The sequence below is a fragment of the Xenopus laevis genome, chromosome 5S (assembly GCF_017654675.1).
Source record: "Xenopus laevis strain J_2021 chromosome 5S, Xenopus_laevis_v10.1, whole genome shotgun sequence".
In the NCBI taxonomy this organism is placed as follows: domain Eukaryota; kingdom Metazoa; phylum Chordata; class Amphibia; order Anura; family Pipidae; genus Xenopus; species Xenopus laevis.
Window position 1 is genome coordinate 68,275,276 of NC_054380.1, and position 15,590 is coordinate 68,290,865.

The 15,590-nt window shown below is 38.1% G+C and overlaps 1 pseudogene; it reads left to right on the forward strand.

The window, feature by feature from the left end:
* Positions 1 to 1,943: 1,943 nt before the first annotated feature.
* The window catches only part of LOC108717427, a 375,896-nt pseudogene continuing 362,249 nt past the window's right edge, over positions 1,944 to 15,590 (forward strand).

The window sequence follows — 15,590 nt, forward strand, 5'->3', positions numbered from 1 at the left end:
TGAGCCCACCCCCTTGTCCTTACCATCATGGTGGCCCTTCATAGATCAAACATCCCTTCTGCCTCTTTGACTGTGTTTATATGTTTATATATTTATATATATATATATATATATATATATATATATATATATATATATATATATATATATATATATATATATATATACAGAGAGTAGCACAGTGTATAACAATGCATTATGGACAATAGATTATGTCTATTTGGGAATGTACATTTGTGAATTTGTGTTACAGAAGTGAAATTACACACACATTTTTTGTTCTGAAGAAAGAAAAACAAAGTTTTCCCTCCATGAAATACCACTATAATGAGAGAATAAAGTACAAATGAAATTGTGCTGGTGCTTAAAATGTTAAAGAAACTGCATAAAAATGAAATTGTGGTTATGTCCCCTTTAAGTCTAATTAACTCAACTGTTGGACACTACACCTGAAAGAAAAACTAATCCACAGTTTGCAAAAGTATCTCATAAGTGGTCTTATGAAACTAAGAGAAATGCAAATATATTTGGTCAAGCCAATGGCAACTTGCTCAAATAAACATTTATTAGCAGTCTGCAGTAATGATTATGGCTTTTTTTGTGCAGGCACATATTTCAGTGGACTATTTCATTACTCATTATTCATATTATTCAGATAATATCCACATACCCACCCACATTTTTCTTTTGTTCACCTTTACAGTTCATGAGTCATATTTCTTGTGTTCAATATGACAAACACTGAAATCCAATTTCCCAACCTTCACTCTGTCACTAACCTTTTAATCCCTTCTCTGAAGCACTGACAACCATGCATTATCATTGCTTGGATTGCCAAAAATATCGGCTTTTCTGTCTGACCAGAAATTAAGTGCTTTTTGTTTTTCCCCTATGTGTAGCACGCAGCCAATTTCTATTCCCTTGAAATATGTTTTGTGTATGTGTTTTATGTGTGTCTGTATATAATATCTATGGGTGCAAATGACTTATTTGGTAGAAGAAAGTAGTAACATGAAATAGACTGCACAATCCATAAAAATGCAGACCAGGGGGGGCGTGGCCTGACGCTGTACCTGAGCAGACGCATGTACTGAGAGCTCCCGAGACTGAGGACCTCCAAAGCCAGGAAAATTGCATTAAAAGATGACTAAACGAGGGAAACATAAAGCGAAATCTCCCCGAAAAGAGATACCCTCTAAGAGCGGAATACAATCCTTCTTCAACACCAAAGAAGGCAGCAGTAGATTATACCCACTATTCTATACCGCATAACCAATACAGTCGGATTGACTACCTCTTCATTTCCTGGATTGTATTAGAAACACAGAGATAGGGGCACAGACCTGTTCAGATCACCACCCGGTTCATCTAGACTTAAATGTTCCTAACCTTCCCATAAGCACCTGGTCATGGCGACTTAATGAATCCCTACTGGCTGATGCCCCTTGTCTTGACGAGTTACGGGAAGTAATTAAAAATTTCGAACTTGATCATAAAGATGACCCTACCCCTTGTTTAACAAAACGGGAAACTTTGAAATGTATGCTTCAGGGTACTTTAATTAAACATGGAGCGAGAATTAAGAAACAAAGGGCAAAAAACTATGCAGGAGCTAATTCAAAAGATTCAAACCTTGGAACAATCCCAATCTCTATCCCTACAGATACTAGGCGAGTTGACTAAGGCACGCCAGGAATTGTTATCTCTTACTCAACAACGCTATAAGAAATGTATTGAAAAATGTCTATGAAATTGGCAATAAATGTGGGAGTTTATTAGCTAGACAGTTAAAGCGGAAACACTTAGCTACCTACATTCCCCATATTAAAACTAAGGAAGGCTCAATTACTCACCTCTCTACGGAGGTGGCAGAGACATTTAAGCAATACTACACCGCACTATATAATATTAACAACCCAGCCGCCTCCAATATATCCCCACAAATGTTGGAATATATTAAAAACTCATCTCACTTAACGACCCGTGACCCGTCAATACAGGACGCTTTAGCTCAGCCTTTTACAGTAGAAGAACTTAAGGCAGCCATCAACACAACTCCAAACGGAAAGAGTCCAGGACCAGATGGTTTCTCGGTGGGAATATACAAATCCTTGGGAGGGAATTTAGCCCCAGTGATGTTGGCTGCTTATAACTCTATATCAGATCTCTCGCCTCCCTCTCCGGCATTCTTAGAAGCTACCATCACTTTAATTTTTAAGCCGGGCAAAGACCCAAAGAATTGTACCAGTTATAGACCCATTTCATTGTTGAACGTAGATACTAAATTGTACGCAAAAATGTTGGGTAACAGAATTAAGCCACTGCTGAGCGATCTGATACACCCAGATCAGGTGGGCTTTGTCCCCGGGAGAGAGGCGAGAGATAATACCTTAAAGGTCTTCTTACTTATACAAAGTGTTAAAAAGGGGAAAACCCCTGTACTTTTACTGTCTTTAGACGCGGAGAAGGCCTTCGATAGGGTGAGTTGGGCCTTCCTTAAAGCAGCAATGCTGCAGGTGGGATGGGGAGAGCAGTTTATAGCTAAAGTAATGGCCCCCTACACTGTTCCCACAGCCAGGATCAGAATATTGAACCATTTAGCCTAGCGAACGGGACACGTCAGGGGTGCCCTTTGTCCCCATTGTTATACATTTTGGCAATGGAGCACCTTTTACAAGCAATAAGATCAAATCCATTGATATTGGAGCCAAAAATCGCAGACCGAGAGATCAAAACAGCCGCGTTCGCAGACGACCTCTTAATATTTAAGTCTCCCTTTTTGTCCACACCGCCCTTACTAATGAATAAGCAAATTTTGGCAAGTACAGTAACTTTAAAGTAAATGTCACAAAATCTGAAGCTCTAGATATATCGCTATCCCCAGGAGAAGCCCAGCGAGTACAGGAAAACTTTCCATTTGCCTGGCAAACCCATTCGCTTAAGTACCTGGGAATCCAAATCCCCAAAGACTTGAGTCAGACAGCAACGTTAAACTACAATAAATTGTTGGCTCAGCTTAAACAGGATATTAGTACTTGGGAGCTGTTGAACCTAACGTGGTTTGGAAGGATCAACGCTATAAAAATGGTTATTTTACCAAAATACTTATACTACTTCCAGACCATACCTCATCAGCCGCCCCCAGGGATGTTTAAGAAAGTCTATAAAATTCTGATACGATTTGTTTGGGAAAACAAGTCGCAGAGACTGAAACAATCTATTCTATTTACACACAAACGGATAGGAGGCCTAGGACTCCCAGACATGCTAACTTATTACCAGGCGGCTAATTGCCAGCGTATAGTTGATTGCTTCCACCATACTCAAATGCAAATTGTGGGTACGGATCGAACAAAACCAGATAATGCAGCCCTTAACATCGCTTCCTTGGTTAAAAATATCTGACAGACTCAACAGACAAATGGTTCCCCATGTCACACAAATCACGCTCTCTATGTGGGACAGGCTGACCAGGTCAATCGCCATCTCCAGTAGCCCAGGACCCCGTTGATTGGTAACCCTAGTTTTCCTCCAGGAACATTAAGTAAGGGATTTCTCCATAAACGTGGACGAGACACTTTAACATTTACCTCAATAAGAAGTTCTAATGGCATAGCCCCTCTTAACATTATAGTCAATGAACCAGTGGACTCATTTCCCTTTAAATTATGCATCACCAGTTAGTACATTGGTTCCAAACACACCATGAAAAGGCCAAGTTTTTAAGAGATACGACACCATTTGATGACCTATGCCTGGCTAAAGAACCACCACAACATACCATTTCGCAGATATAAAATATAATCTTAAACAGTTACAGATGCCTGGTTACACTACAAAATGGACGGATGATATCAAGCGCAGAATAACCAAGAAAGAGTGCGATATTAGCTTTAAATTGACATATACAATGGCAACAGCCTGTAACGCTCAGGAGACGAAATTATAAAATTCTATCCCGATGGTATCGCTGCCCGGTGGTCCTTCATAAGATGTTTCCAAATACCACCAATAAATGCTGGAGATGTCATTTGCACAAGGGTGATATGATACATGTGTGGTCGGAGTGTCATATGATACAAAATTACTGGGCTACTATAATAAAATGTATATCTAAAGTGACAGCTATAGACCTCCCCATCGACCCTGGAATGGCGCTATTGTCAATACCTCCTCCACAAACTACCATTGTGCGGAAGGCATTGATAGCTTTCGCGTTAACGGCGGCTAGATCAGTCATTCCCAGGTATTGGAAACAAAGTCTTACACTGCCTGTTGGGGATTGGATAAAAGAACTCAACTCTATCATGCGCAATGAAGAATTGCTCTCATATTCAAACAAAACACAGGACAGCTTTGTCCACACATGGTCGGCATAGACCATATTTAAAGAAACCCCTGACCATGCTGATATGCTAGTCAATTGAGTGTGAAGTCTGTTTTTGTCCCTTTTTCCATACACTATGGAAGAAAAAGGGTGGCCTTGAGGTAATTTCTATGAAGTTTTAAGCTTGGGTTCAGCATACCCCCTCGATAGCTGAGAGGGAAACCAATGGTATTGAATAGGAACTGTGTCCCCCTTCCCTTGTTATTGATGTATCACGATCATACGTAACTTTACTCAAAGAAATATGGTTAAAAATCTCTGTAATTACTACAAAGGAAACAATAATTGTAATAAAGGTTAAACCTAGATCTATCCCTTGCGGAATGTGACAATTCAACATTGTTATACTCAAGTTATGTATGCATGTAACTTTATACTATCAATCTTGATGTTATATGTTTGTACTTTAAATTTCAAAAATGTAAAATAAAGAATATATTAAAAAAAAATGCAGACCATATAGCACAATTGGTAACAGAAGTGGCAAAGTGCAAATGCTTACTGTGTAAAATATAGTTCTGATGCATAAAGCAAAATCTAGATAAAGCAACAAACCTTGTTACTCAGTGGAAAGCACACGCAAAGGCAGAGTAGAGTGAATAAAAAAAATGCTGACTAGGGCAATTGTAAACATACAAGGAGAGTAATATTTTACAATGGGCACTCTAATGCTCAGTTGGTGCCTGTGGGCATGTAACAGACTATTTCCCTCTGCAAATGGCTGGACATTCAGCCGGTGCCCAGATCGTTGTCAGAGCTTGTGAATTACACCCCGAAATTGCTTAAATAATACCCAATTAGTCATTCATAACGTGATAGACTTCATGCATAGGAACACTTTTTTACATTCTCTGCATTCTGTTTTGCTTTCCACATTGGTAGTAGTTTTTTAATGATTTATTTTTAAATGTGCACATTGCTTTTGTTTATTTGACAATATTGTGAGGCATTGTTTTTCCTTGGAATGGTCTGTACTCATCATAATCGACAATCAGTAAAAGTGGGAAATGAAGAGATAAATACTGTGTATATATGCTGTGTATATATGCAAATACTTCACTCTACCATTTACATTTTTATTCTTGAACCAATATATGTTTTTTATTTGAGATATTGTAGCCTCAAGTTTATCCGAACACAAATCACATGGCTAAGTGCACCAGGGCAAATAAGAAGAGGTCTAGCGCCATAACAAAATTCCAAAATTATAAAAAAAAACAAAAAACTGTTTGCACTTTTTGAATTCAGTCCAGGATTCCCCATGGAGAAGTGCTATTCTGATGCTTTTTGAGCAAAAAACATGTTTTCCCTTGGCAGAATCCCTTTAAAGATTATTGTAGCTCATCTTCTGCCTAAGTTTCTTTTTCCCCCTCTCTTATGGGTTCCCTGGCCTTGATCCTTTTGGATTTAGTGCTGCGAATAACCTTTTCTGTGCAGTTTTAAGAAGCAGCAATTCAGTAGGAAAAATAGAGGACTGCTCTATCAATTATCAAAGATCCCTCCAAGTCCCAACTTACTTTCCTGCCCTCTCTGTTCTTGCAAACCTCTTACAGGTGGCCTGGACCACCAGTGGGGGCTACACACTTATTGTGCATATGTAGCATTCAACTGGGGCTTATTTATGAACACTGGGCAAATCTGCACTGGGACAGTAACTCATTGCAACCAGTCAGATGCAAGTAGAACAATGAATACATAGCAGGAAGTAGCATGGTTAGAGATGTCTCGTTGGGTATTGCATTTAGTAGTATATGGTGTGCGCTGAAGTTAAGCTAGATGAAGATGTATTTTAAAAGATTGTTGAAGGCCAGAGAGGTTGGAAAGTCAGACAGAACATGTGAGGGAATTCGAGAGAAGGGGTACAAGCATGAGTGAGGTGCTGTAGAAGAAGCAGTGTCAGTAGAAGAGCCTAGTAAGCTATTTGGTTAGTACCTGGAGCATTTTTTACAGATATGTAGTCTAATGCAGAGTTGTCAGAGCCATTTGAATTATATTCAGGAAGGGAGGACTATGCTTAAACTAAGTAGGAGTTTTTTTTATAAATATTCAGAATCTAACTAAATAACTCCCAATGGTCTTGATTTCTGTATATTACCTGAATTGTGGACCCAAAAGGGGCAAGACTTGCCAAAGCGCGAGTGTGGGTTTGTACCATCCAGGGTGTGATATTAAACCCCCTCCCTTTTTTTACACAATGTTGGGATATTCACAGCTGTTTGTGAAGAGTATAACTTATTTTTTGTGATATGGATTTATGGTAGTACAGTCACCATCCAGTACAAGATAGTGTTGCATTATTACAGAGAAAATGGAAATTATTATAAAAAATAGTAATTGTTTTCTCGAAAGGACATTCCCCTATTTAGTGCTTTTTGGATAACGGGTTTCCGGAAAAGAGATCCAATACATATAACCAAGACATATCAATGTAAAAATCACTTGAGTGTCTATTTATCATATCCATGAGATTTTTGTGTTTTTTTCGGTATGCGTGTAATTTTATTCTTTAATCAATCAGTGCATCTCTCATATAGCCTATGATGATTGTATATGTTTGGTATATTTTTCTTTTTACACTTTAAATGGCAGTTCTTTTTTATACACTCATTTTAGCTCTTCCACATTGCAGCAGAATCTAATTTTTCATCCTACGGATCACTGAATAAGGAAGAGATGGTTTTACCTCGTCTCACAAGAGCTCTGCTTTTTTTTTTTCAAATTTCACCAGGCAGAATGATTACAGGGGACATTCGTCAGACCTGATGGTAAAATGGTTTATACGTTGGTAGAGTGCAGTTGTTCTAAACGTGTTATAGACCCTTAAACATTTTCTGGATCAGTTGCAAAACAGTAGCAGTCTTACCCTTTACTCCCTACATTTTGAATTTTCTATTTTTTTCAATGAGGTTTCTTAGAATTATCATTGTACACAGAAAGGAGAACTGTAACACTTTTCACTTTAACTTTTTTATATGTTTTCCTTATGGTTCATGTTGCTTAAAATTATAAAATGCAGAGTTAAGGTTTTGATTGGGAATGAAAACACATTCAGTAATTACGTATTTGTTTATGTGTACTCCACTTTGAAGTGGCCTGCGTTTGTAGCAGTCAGAATATTTGAATATTCAAAGGCTTACAGTGAGTAGTAAGTAAGAGCAAGAATACGTTTCAGAGCACCTACGTAGAAAACACATTCTGTGCATTTAGCTTTAAGGCTGTGTTTCTAAATAATATCCTGTACAGGTGCTAGAATGCAAAGGGGTTGATTCGATATTCTTCTGGCTTCTTCTGACTTTATCTGCATATAATTTGTATGTGCTGTTGACATACATTATCAATATCATCCAATCATAACATGCACTGTATTTATAACACTAAATACCTGTAAATAATTAGCCAACATTTGCTATTGCATTCATCAGTATGTATAAAAAATAATTTGTAGGTATACAGTACCAACTATGTTGTACACATGGACTTCTGTATCAGACCTCTTTCTTTCAACATAAACCTCCAGGGCACAGGCTTGAGCATGCTCAGTTTGCTCCCCTCACCCCTCTCTCCCTCCCTTTTGTAATCTGAGCCCAGAGCTATAAGCAAGCAGGGAGAGACTTAGGTAGGCAGTTTGTCACACCAAGCTAATATGGCAGCTGCTATCCTAAACAAACATTGAGAGCTTCTCAAGCTGTTTACTTAGGCTTGGTAAAGCATTCTACAGAATACGTATAGTGTTCTAGCTTGCAGTATTGTGGCTAATCTATTGGCAATTAAAGGCCTCTGTGTCAGGGCCCAAAGGCTCAGGTTGGAGTTGTGGACCAAGGAGGAAGCTGTGGACTCCAAAACACAGTTTGTTGTAACAAGGGGTTAAGAAGAAGAGTAGTCAAATCCAGGCAAAAGCTCAGTTCAGGCAGCATAGGTTCTTAGTCAGGATACAAGCCGAAGTCAAGATCAGGAATCACAATTTAGAAGAATAACACACCCAGGACCACAGTATAGTTGAACCTATAATCGGGCAGGGCTCTGGCGTCCTTTTACAGGTGAGTTTTCGCTACAAAACGTGTGTGATTACATTGCATGTTTTGATGTCGGCGTCATGACGCTGCATTCATTATGACTCGCTGGCATCTGACGTCCACGTGGTTCCCCCTGGGCGCCACCATCTTGGAGAGGACACCGGTGAGTAAAGATGCGCCATCGAGTAAGGATGCTCCGGCAAGCACTCCTTACACTCTGTAGCTTTCCTTCTTCTTTACATAGTTACATAGTATGTTTGGTTGAAAAAAGACACACATCCATCAAGTTGAACCTTGTAATTATATATATAACCTGCCTAACTGCTAGCTGATCCAGAAGAAGGCCACAAATTCCTTCCTGACTCCAAGATGGCAATCGCACCAGTCCCTGGATCAACTTGTACTATGGGCTATGTTCCATAACCTTGTATTCCCTTCCTTGCTAAAAAGCCATCCAACCCCTTCTTAAAGCTATCTAATGTATCAGCCTGTACCACTGATTCAGGGAGAGAATTTCACATCTTCACGGCTTTCACTGTAAAAAAAAACTCCTTCCGAATATTTAGCCAGAACCTCCTTTCTTCCATTAAGAATGGGTGACCTCATGTCAGCTGGAAAGACTTACTGGTAAATAAAGTGTTGTAGAGATTATTATATGATCCCTTTATATATTTATTCATAGTTATCATTTACTCCTTAAGCTCCTCTTCTCCAGTGTGAACAACCCTAACCTGGCCAGTTAAAGTAAAACGATACCTTTAATGCATACAGAACCAAAATCTGGCATGGCTGCCCCATGGCTACAAGGTTTATTTGTCTTAACCATAGTAATTTTTCTAAAGTGCAACATGTTTACCAGTAAATGGTAACTTTATAAGTTATTTACATTTATTTAAATGCATATAAAACACTAAAGGGCTGTAACATACATCCCTTAATGACAGCATTTTGCAAGTTTTAAAACTTTGGAATTGTTTGCATGTTTTACAAACAGGTTGATGTCTTGATCTGGTAAAAAAAAAAAATTGTATTAAACTAATTTTGAAAGTTGCCGTTGCTGAGTGGATATGCAGTGTGAAAAATACAGTCTGCTTGCTAGAAAGGTCAGATTACAATATCAAGACTCCAGAGTACTGTTCTGTGGTATTAAAATGTGATCTTTCATCTTTATATTTTATATACAAGAAATTGTATTTTTATAGCGTTTTTTTCATGATAGCTGTTCACTTTTTATTTACATGATCTTTTATTTTAACGCTGGTTGAAGAGACACATTTTAACTAACCACCCAGCATTAATTTTACAGACCAAAAGATCAAAGTTGCGTGAAAAAGTAAGACTGGCCTTACTTGGAAGAAAATAACTCACTTTATTTATCATTGTGGACAAGAAGGAGAATGAAGCAATAATAGGGAACTTAAAATAAATACTACAGGCGACAAAACAGATTGGTAAATTACTTTTGTTTTTTATAAAACTCATGATGTGTTGTGAATTCTACTAGGCTATTTTTCACCTAGGTAGTTTGAACAGAATATAATTAGATTTTTCTTCTGCTTGTGAATATCAATTTACTGATACTGGTTCAATAATTCAGACATACACATTTATGTAAGGGTGACTTTGATTTAGAGTGAAGTGTGTAAAATTTGAATGAAATGGAACATTTATTTACAAGCAGTTAAAGTCATATGTTTGTCAAGTTGATTTCTTTGCTTCAGTGGGAACTGACCATGGGCAAATAGCAATTGAAAGTGGAGCATCATACATCTTTAATATATTTTATGATAAGGAAGGTATTAGCCAGTTTGAGACTATGGCCATCAAACAAATGGTTGGACCTTTTCCATCTTCATCTGCTACAGCATGCAATATAAAAAATTGTGTCCAGGCCTAATCAGGGCAATCTAAACAAACTTGAACTTGAACCAGCGTCTCTTAGTTACAAAAAGTTCTCCTACCACTGTGTAGTCTTTTATGAATGCCAGTGTCAGCTGTAAATCAGGTCTAGTTAACAGACGCAGTTATGTATATATGTCGGTTAATAATGTGCATACAATTGAAAACGATATAGAAATACAAATCTAAAACAGAAGTGTGATAAAGAAACTGTCAATATTTGTGGGTATAGGCAAAATACTACTTTCCCCAGCCTTTATCAAAGGAGAAGGCAAGGTCCAGTTGATGAGGGGATGGCCAATTGTTAGGACACCCCCAAAGGATTGTAATCACTTACCTGATACCTCAGGCCATTACTCTTGGTAGCACAAAACTGCACTGGGCCAGGGTATTTGTGAGCGAACAATCCCCTTCCTTCCTTCCTTCCTTCCTTCCTTCCTTCATGTGCAATAGAGTGGAAAAGCCAGCTTTTTTGTTAATTTGGCTTTTTAGTGTTCCTCGCATGCGCATCCATGTACAAGGACTCCAAAATTCTTTTCAATAATGGATTTGCCTAGTGCAGTCCCAAGTGGCTTGGATATTTTTACATCCCAGGTGCATGACTTTACATTTATCAACATTGAATCTAATTTGCCATTTAGCTGCCCAAGTTCCTTTTGAAAGGATGCCACATCCTGGATGGAATTAATTGGGCTGTATAGTTTTGTGTCATCTGCAAACACTGATACAATACCCTCCCCTAAGTCAATAATGAACAAGTTAAACAAAAGTGGACCCAATACCAAGCACTGGGGGACTCCACTAAGAACCTTAGTCCAAGCAGAGACTGTACCATTAACAACCACCCTCTGTACCCTATCATGCAGCCAGTTTCCTATCCATGTGCAAACGACTTCATTAAGCCCAACAGACAGTCGTTTGTGAGCCACGGCTTTGGCAAAATCCAAATAGATCACATCAACTGCCCCCCCCCCCACTGTCCAGCATCTTACCTCATCATAAAAAGCAATCAAATTTGTCTGACATGACCTATCCTTCATAAAACCATGCTGTTTGCTGGTCATAATGCCATTCAGGCCCGTATTTGTGGCAAAGGCCACATAGGCCCGGGCCTAGGGCGGCACAGTTTTGGGGGCAGCATGCCGCCCAGCCACCTGTGCTCCCCAGTGCTTCTGCGCTCGCATGCTGACGATTTTGTGCCAGGGTGTGTTAGTGTGTGCGGGCACTAGGACCATGCAGAGCACATGGCCTAGGGGCACCCGCCCAGCGAATCCGGCGCTGATGCCATTCACTAGGACAAAATTTTGAATGTGATCACTTAACAAGCCTTCAAATAATTTGCCCACCACAGATGTCAAACTTACTGGCCTACATATATGATTCTATAGTATCTGCCAGAATTTTATGCAAAAAACAATTTCAGTCTGCTATATCTGACTGTGTCTATGGCATGCTTCCCAGATTCTTATGTAAACTTACATTGTGAATGAAGGAGCTATATTTAAACATCGGAATCTATGAATCACAGAAAATCTGCAGTCTGGGTATTGCTTGCTCCACTTGCTTCTCTTAGCTTTTGTCCAGGGAATTCAAAATATGTTGGTTCCCATTAGAGGCATATGTACTGTATAATGAGAGTATTACACCTTCTTTATAAGTGTGGTTGAGTTTTTTATCCCATTCCTATGAATGCATTGCCTGGTTATTTGTAATGAATACATGTATTTATTACAAAATAAGCCTACACAGAGCAGGAACAGCTTAAACCTCCCACTTTCTATTTTATGCAAGAGGCTTTTATATTCCTGTAGAGTGCCACAAATGGCATTCGACCCCTGTTTATCTCCATGAGTAAGAACTAAACACATTGCACTCACTGTATTGATTTCAATGGAATTTGCTGCACCCACAGTTGCAATTACAGTTCACCCCTATGCATCAGCCATACTTTTCAAATGTTAATGTTAATCATCTGACTTACAAGTTCCCCCCGTATACAGGAGAATCCCTTATTACTGAATGGGCTTTTCAAGCTGAAAACAGGTCTTGCTTCAACCTAGTAGCATCTGTTCACTAGTTTTTTGATTTAGAGTCAACCTTCAACTACTCTTCCATGAAGGGTTCACTTTGGTAAATTGGCCAAGCTCCTTCCTCGCAAAATCTGTTCCACTGAAAAGTATCCCTGTGTGTAATCATAGAGAGTTTCACATCACAGTTCACAGGCACCATTGTCTTCCACTTAAGATCCTCTTCTGTCATTTTGTCGATATGGAGCTTGCAGGAGCACCCTTAAGTGTCGATATAATAAAGGTATACAGGAGGACTTGTTATCCAGAATGCTTGGGACTTGGGGCTTTCTGGATAACGGAGTATTCCATAATTGTATGATACAGTTAAGTTAATCATTATCCGCAAGTACAATTGGGTTGTTATTTAATTCTTGCACAGAATAATAGCAGTGTGTTTAAAATATAGCTCAAATAAAGCTCAAAATCCACACAAATGTAATGGAAACACTGCACATTCGTTTCCACATCAAAACATGAAGAAAAATGTATACATTTTTTGTTATTCCTTTTCAGTTATTAAAGAAAATGGAATATTAGTCATTTTGTACTATACTGTACTAAATTCCTAAAATGCAACTTTTTGGTGACAAACACTTTCTAATCATTTATGTACCTGGGACGCCAGGCAAAAATGTTCATGTTGTGTACTGTACACAAACAGGATCCTCTTAAGAATTTAAATATGTCAGTTATGATGTTCTACCCCATTTACAAGTCAAGTATTATTCTCTTGATTGCATTTAGTGATGTTAATGGTTTCTGAGTGTGTTATGTAGCTTCTCAGGTACAGCAGCCAAATGACTCTAAAGATTGTTGCTACATGTTGAGTCTATAGCGACATACACAGTTATAATTTAGGGTACCATAGCACATTTCTAAGTATCCATGGTAAAGCCAAGGCCAGATGTATGAAGACCTATGGTGAAGACCTTTCAGGTTGACATATTAAGAGATTTTTAATCATGGTGAGCTATTAGATTTTTTGTATCATTCTTTTGCTAAAGTTATCTCTCAAGTTATGTATATCAAAATTCTCATTGAGAGACTTTTGATTGGTCTTTGAAAATGGACTGCTGCAATTACATAATGATATCTATCATAACAGCTCTTTAATACAATACAACTACTCACATCTGAACTTTCTCACAGGAGAATTTTACTTTCATTGGACATGTGAAATTGTAGTACACGCATTATCGCATGATTTGAATCATTCCATAAATTTGTCGAGACTTTTGCCACATCTACAATTTTCGATCCAAATTTTTTGTAAACAAAATATTATCATGGTTGGGAGTTAGGTTGAATTTGTTTTTAATAAAATGGGAAAAAATTGAGTTTAATAAATAGCCCCCTAGAGTCTGTGGTAATGTTAATGACAGATCCATGGTGGGTCTCCTCCAAACTTTCCTCCAGTCTTTGTGTGTGACAATAGTTCTGGGTTGTGTTCCTGTCTCCTTAGGCTAGGGCCAGACACTTGCAGATCTCAGCTGTTGTTATAGAAAAGGTCTAGAAATCCGTAGATGTTGCAGAGCTATAATACCTTACCTCACCTATCTTAGGTGTGCTGGAAATTGTAGTTCTGTAGCATCTGGCATTCCAAAAAAAGCAGCAGAATACTAATAATTAACATGTTATTAAAATTCCACAACATTTGAAAAGAAGATGAAACAAAATCTGTAGGGCTATTTACGACCATGTTTGTGGTTGAGCTAAAATGGATGCAGTCTGCAAGCAAAGTGACACCTATCATCAAAAGTTCTTGTGTCCAATCATTCGCAGAGCATTTAGTAATTATATTCCTGTGGATACTCCTTTGAAAAACATTTGAATAGAAGATCAAACAAAATCTGTAGGGCTTATTTACGACCATGTTTGTGGTTGAGCAAAAATTGATGCAGTTCAATTTTTTTTTACACACACAAACCTAATGTCACTGATTGAAAGAAAGCCATGTCACTTATGCAAACTGTTTTCCATCCCCACTAGTCGTACAGTGTAATGCATCCCTTCCTTTACCTTGTTCCATTGTGAAGTGGCAGATTCTGGGACCTGGAGTTCCTTTGCTTGCCATAGTGGGTTTGCTCTTTTCCCCAAACCTGTGGGTCAGTTTCTGATTTCTGCAGTACTGCTAAACTATCATGGTTTCCTTTCAATCTGTGGAATAAGGTTAAGGTTATATCTGTGTAAATTAATAAATAAATATATATATATATATATATAATATCAAAACAGGGGGGGTTGTGGGAGCACTCTAAAGGCTTTAAAGTATATATATAAGTATAATAAATGCTATTGCATATGTACCCAAAACAGAGGTTATTTTGTTACAAAGTTATGATCATAAAATTGATAAGCCACCATACCACGTCAAGGTAAACCCCGAATGGCGGTCCCTAACTTATTTTATTTTTTATGTGCATTCTAGCATTACCTGTAATCGGTGTCCGTTGAACGCTGTTTTTTCACCGAACCCCCCTGTTTTGATATTGTATATTTAGCCGGAAGCTGTGGCATAGCTTCAGTGGTTGTAGCACCCCATACCCCCCCTTTAAACTAGTGGTGATCCTATGCTTTTAAAATTGGGCGTTTGTTTTGGGAATATCTCTCCTTTAAAAGCCTGATTGCTGGCTGGGGAGGATTTAGCCCTCAGTGAAAAAACAGTGTTCAACGGACATTGATTACAGGTAATGCTAAAATGCACATAAAAAATAAAACAAGTTAGGGACCGCCAAACGGGGTTTACCTTGACGTGGTATGGTGGCTTATCAATTTTATGATCATAACTTTGTAACAAAATAACCCCTGTTTTGGGTACATATGCAATAGCATTTATTATACTTATATATATATATATATACTTTAAAGCCTTTAGAGTGCTCCCACAACCCCCCTGTTTTGATATTTTTATATATATATATATATATATATATATATATATATATATATATATATATATATATATATATATATATATATATATATATATATATATATATATATATATATATATATATATATATAAAATATATCCAACCTGGTGCACTCACAACAGTCTAACACATTGCCTAGGTGCTGGTCAAAACAATCATTCAAAGTATCAAAAACAGACCGCACTCCAAGGGCTTTTAAGTGAAAAAAACTTGTATTTTATTCTCGACGTTTCGGCGCCATAACTCGGGCCGTCCTCAGGAAGGTGAACTCTACACATCTATACACACA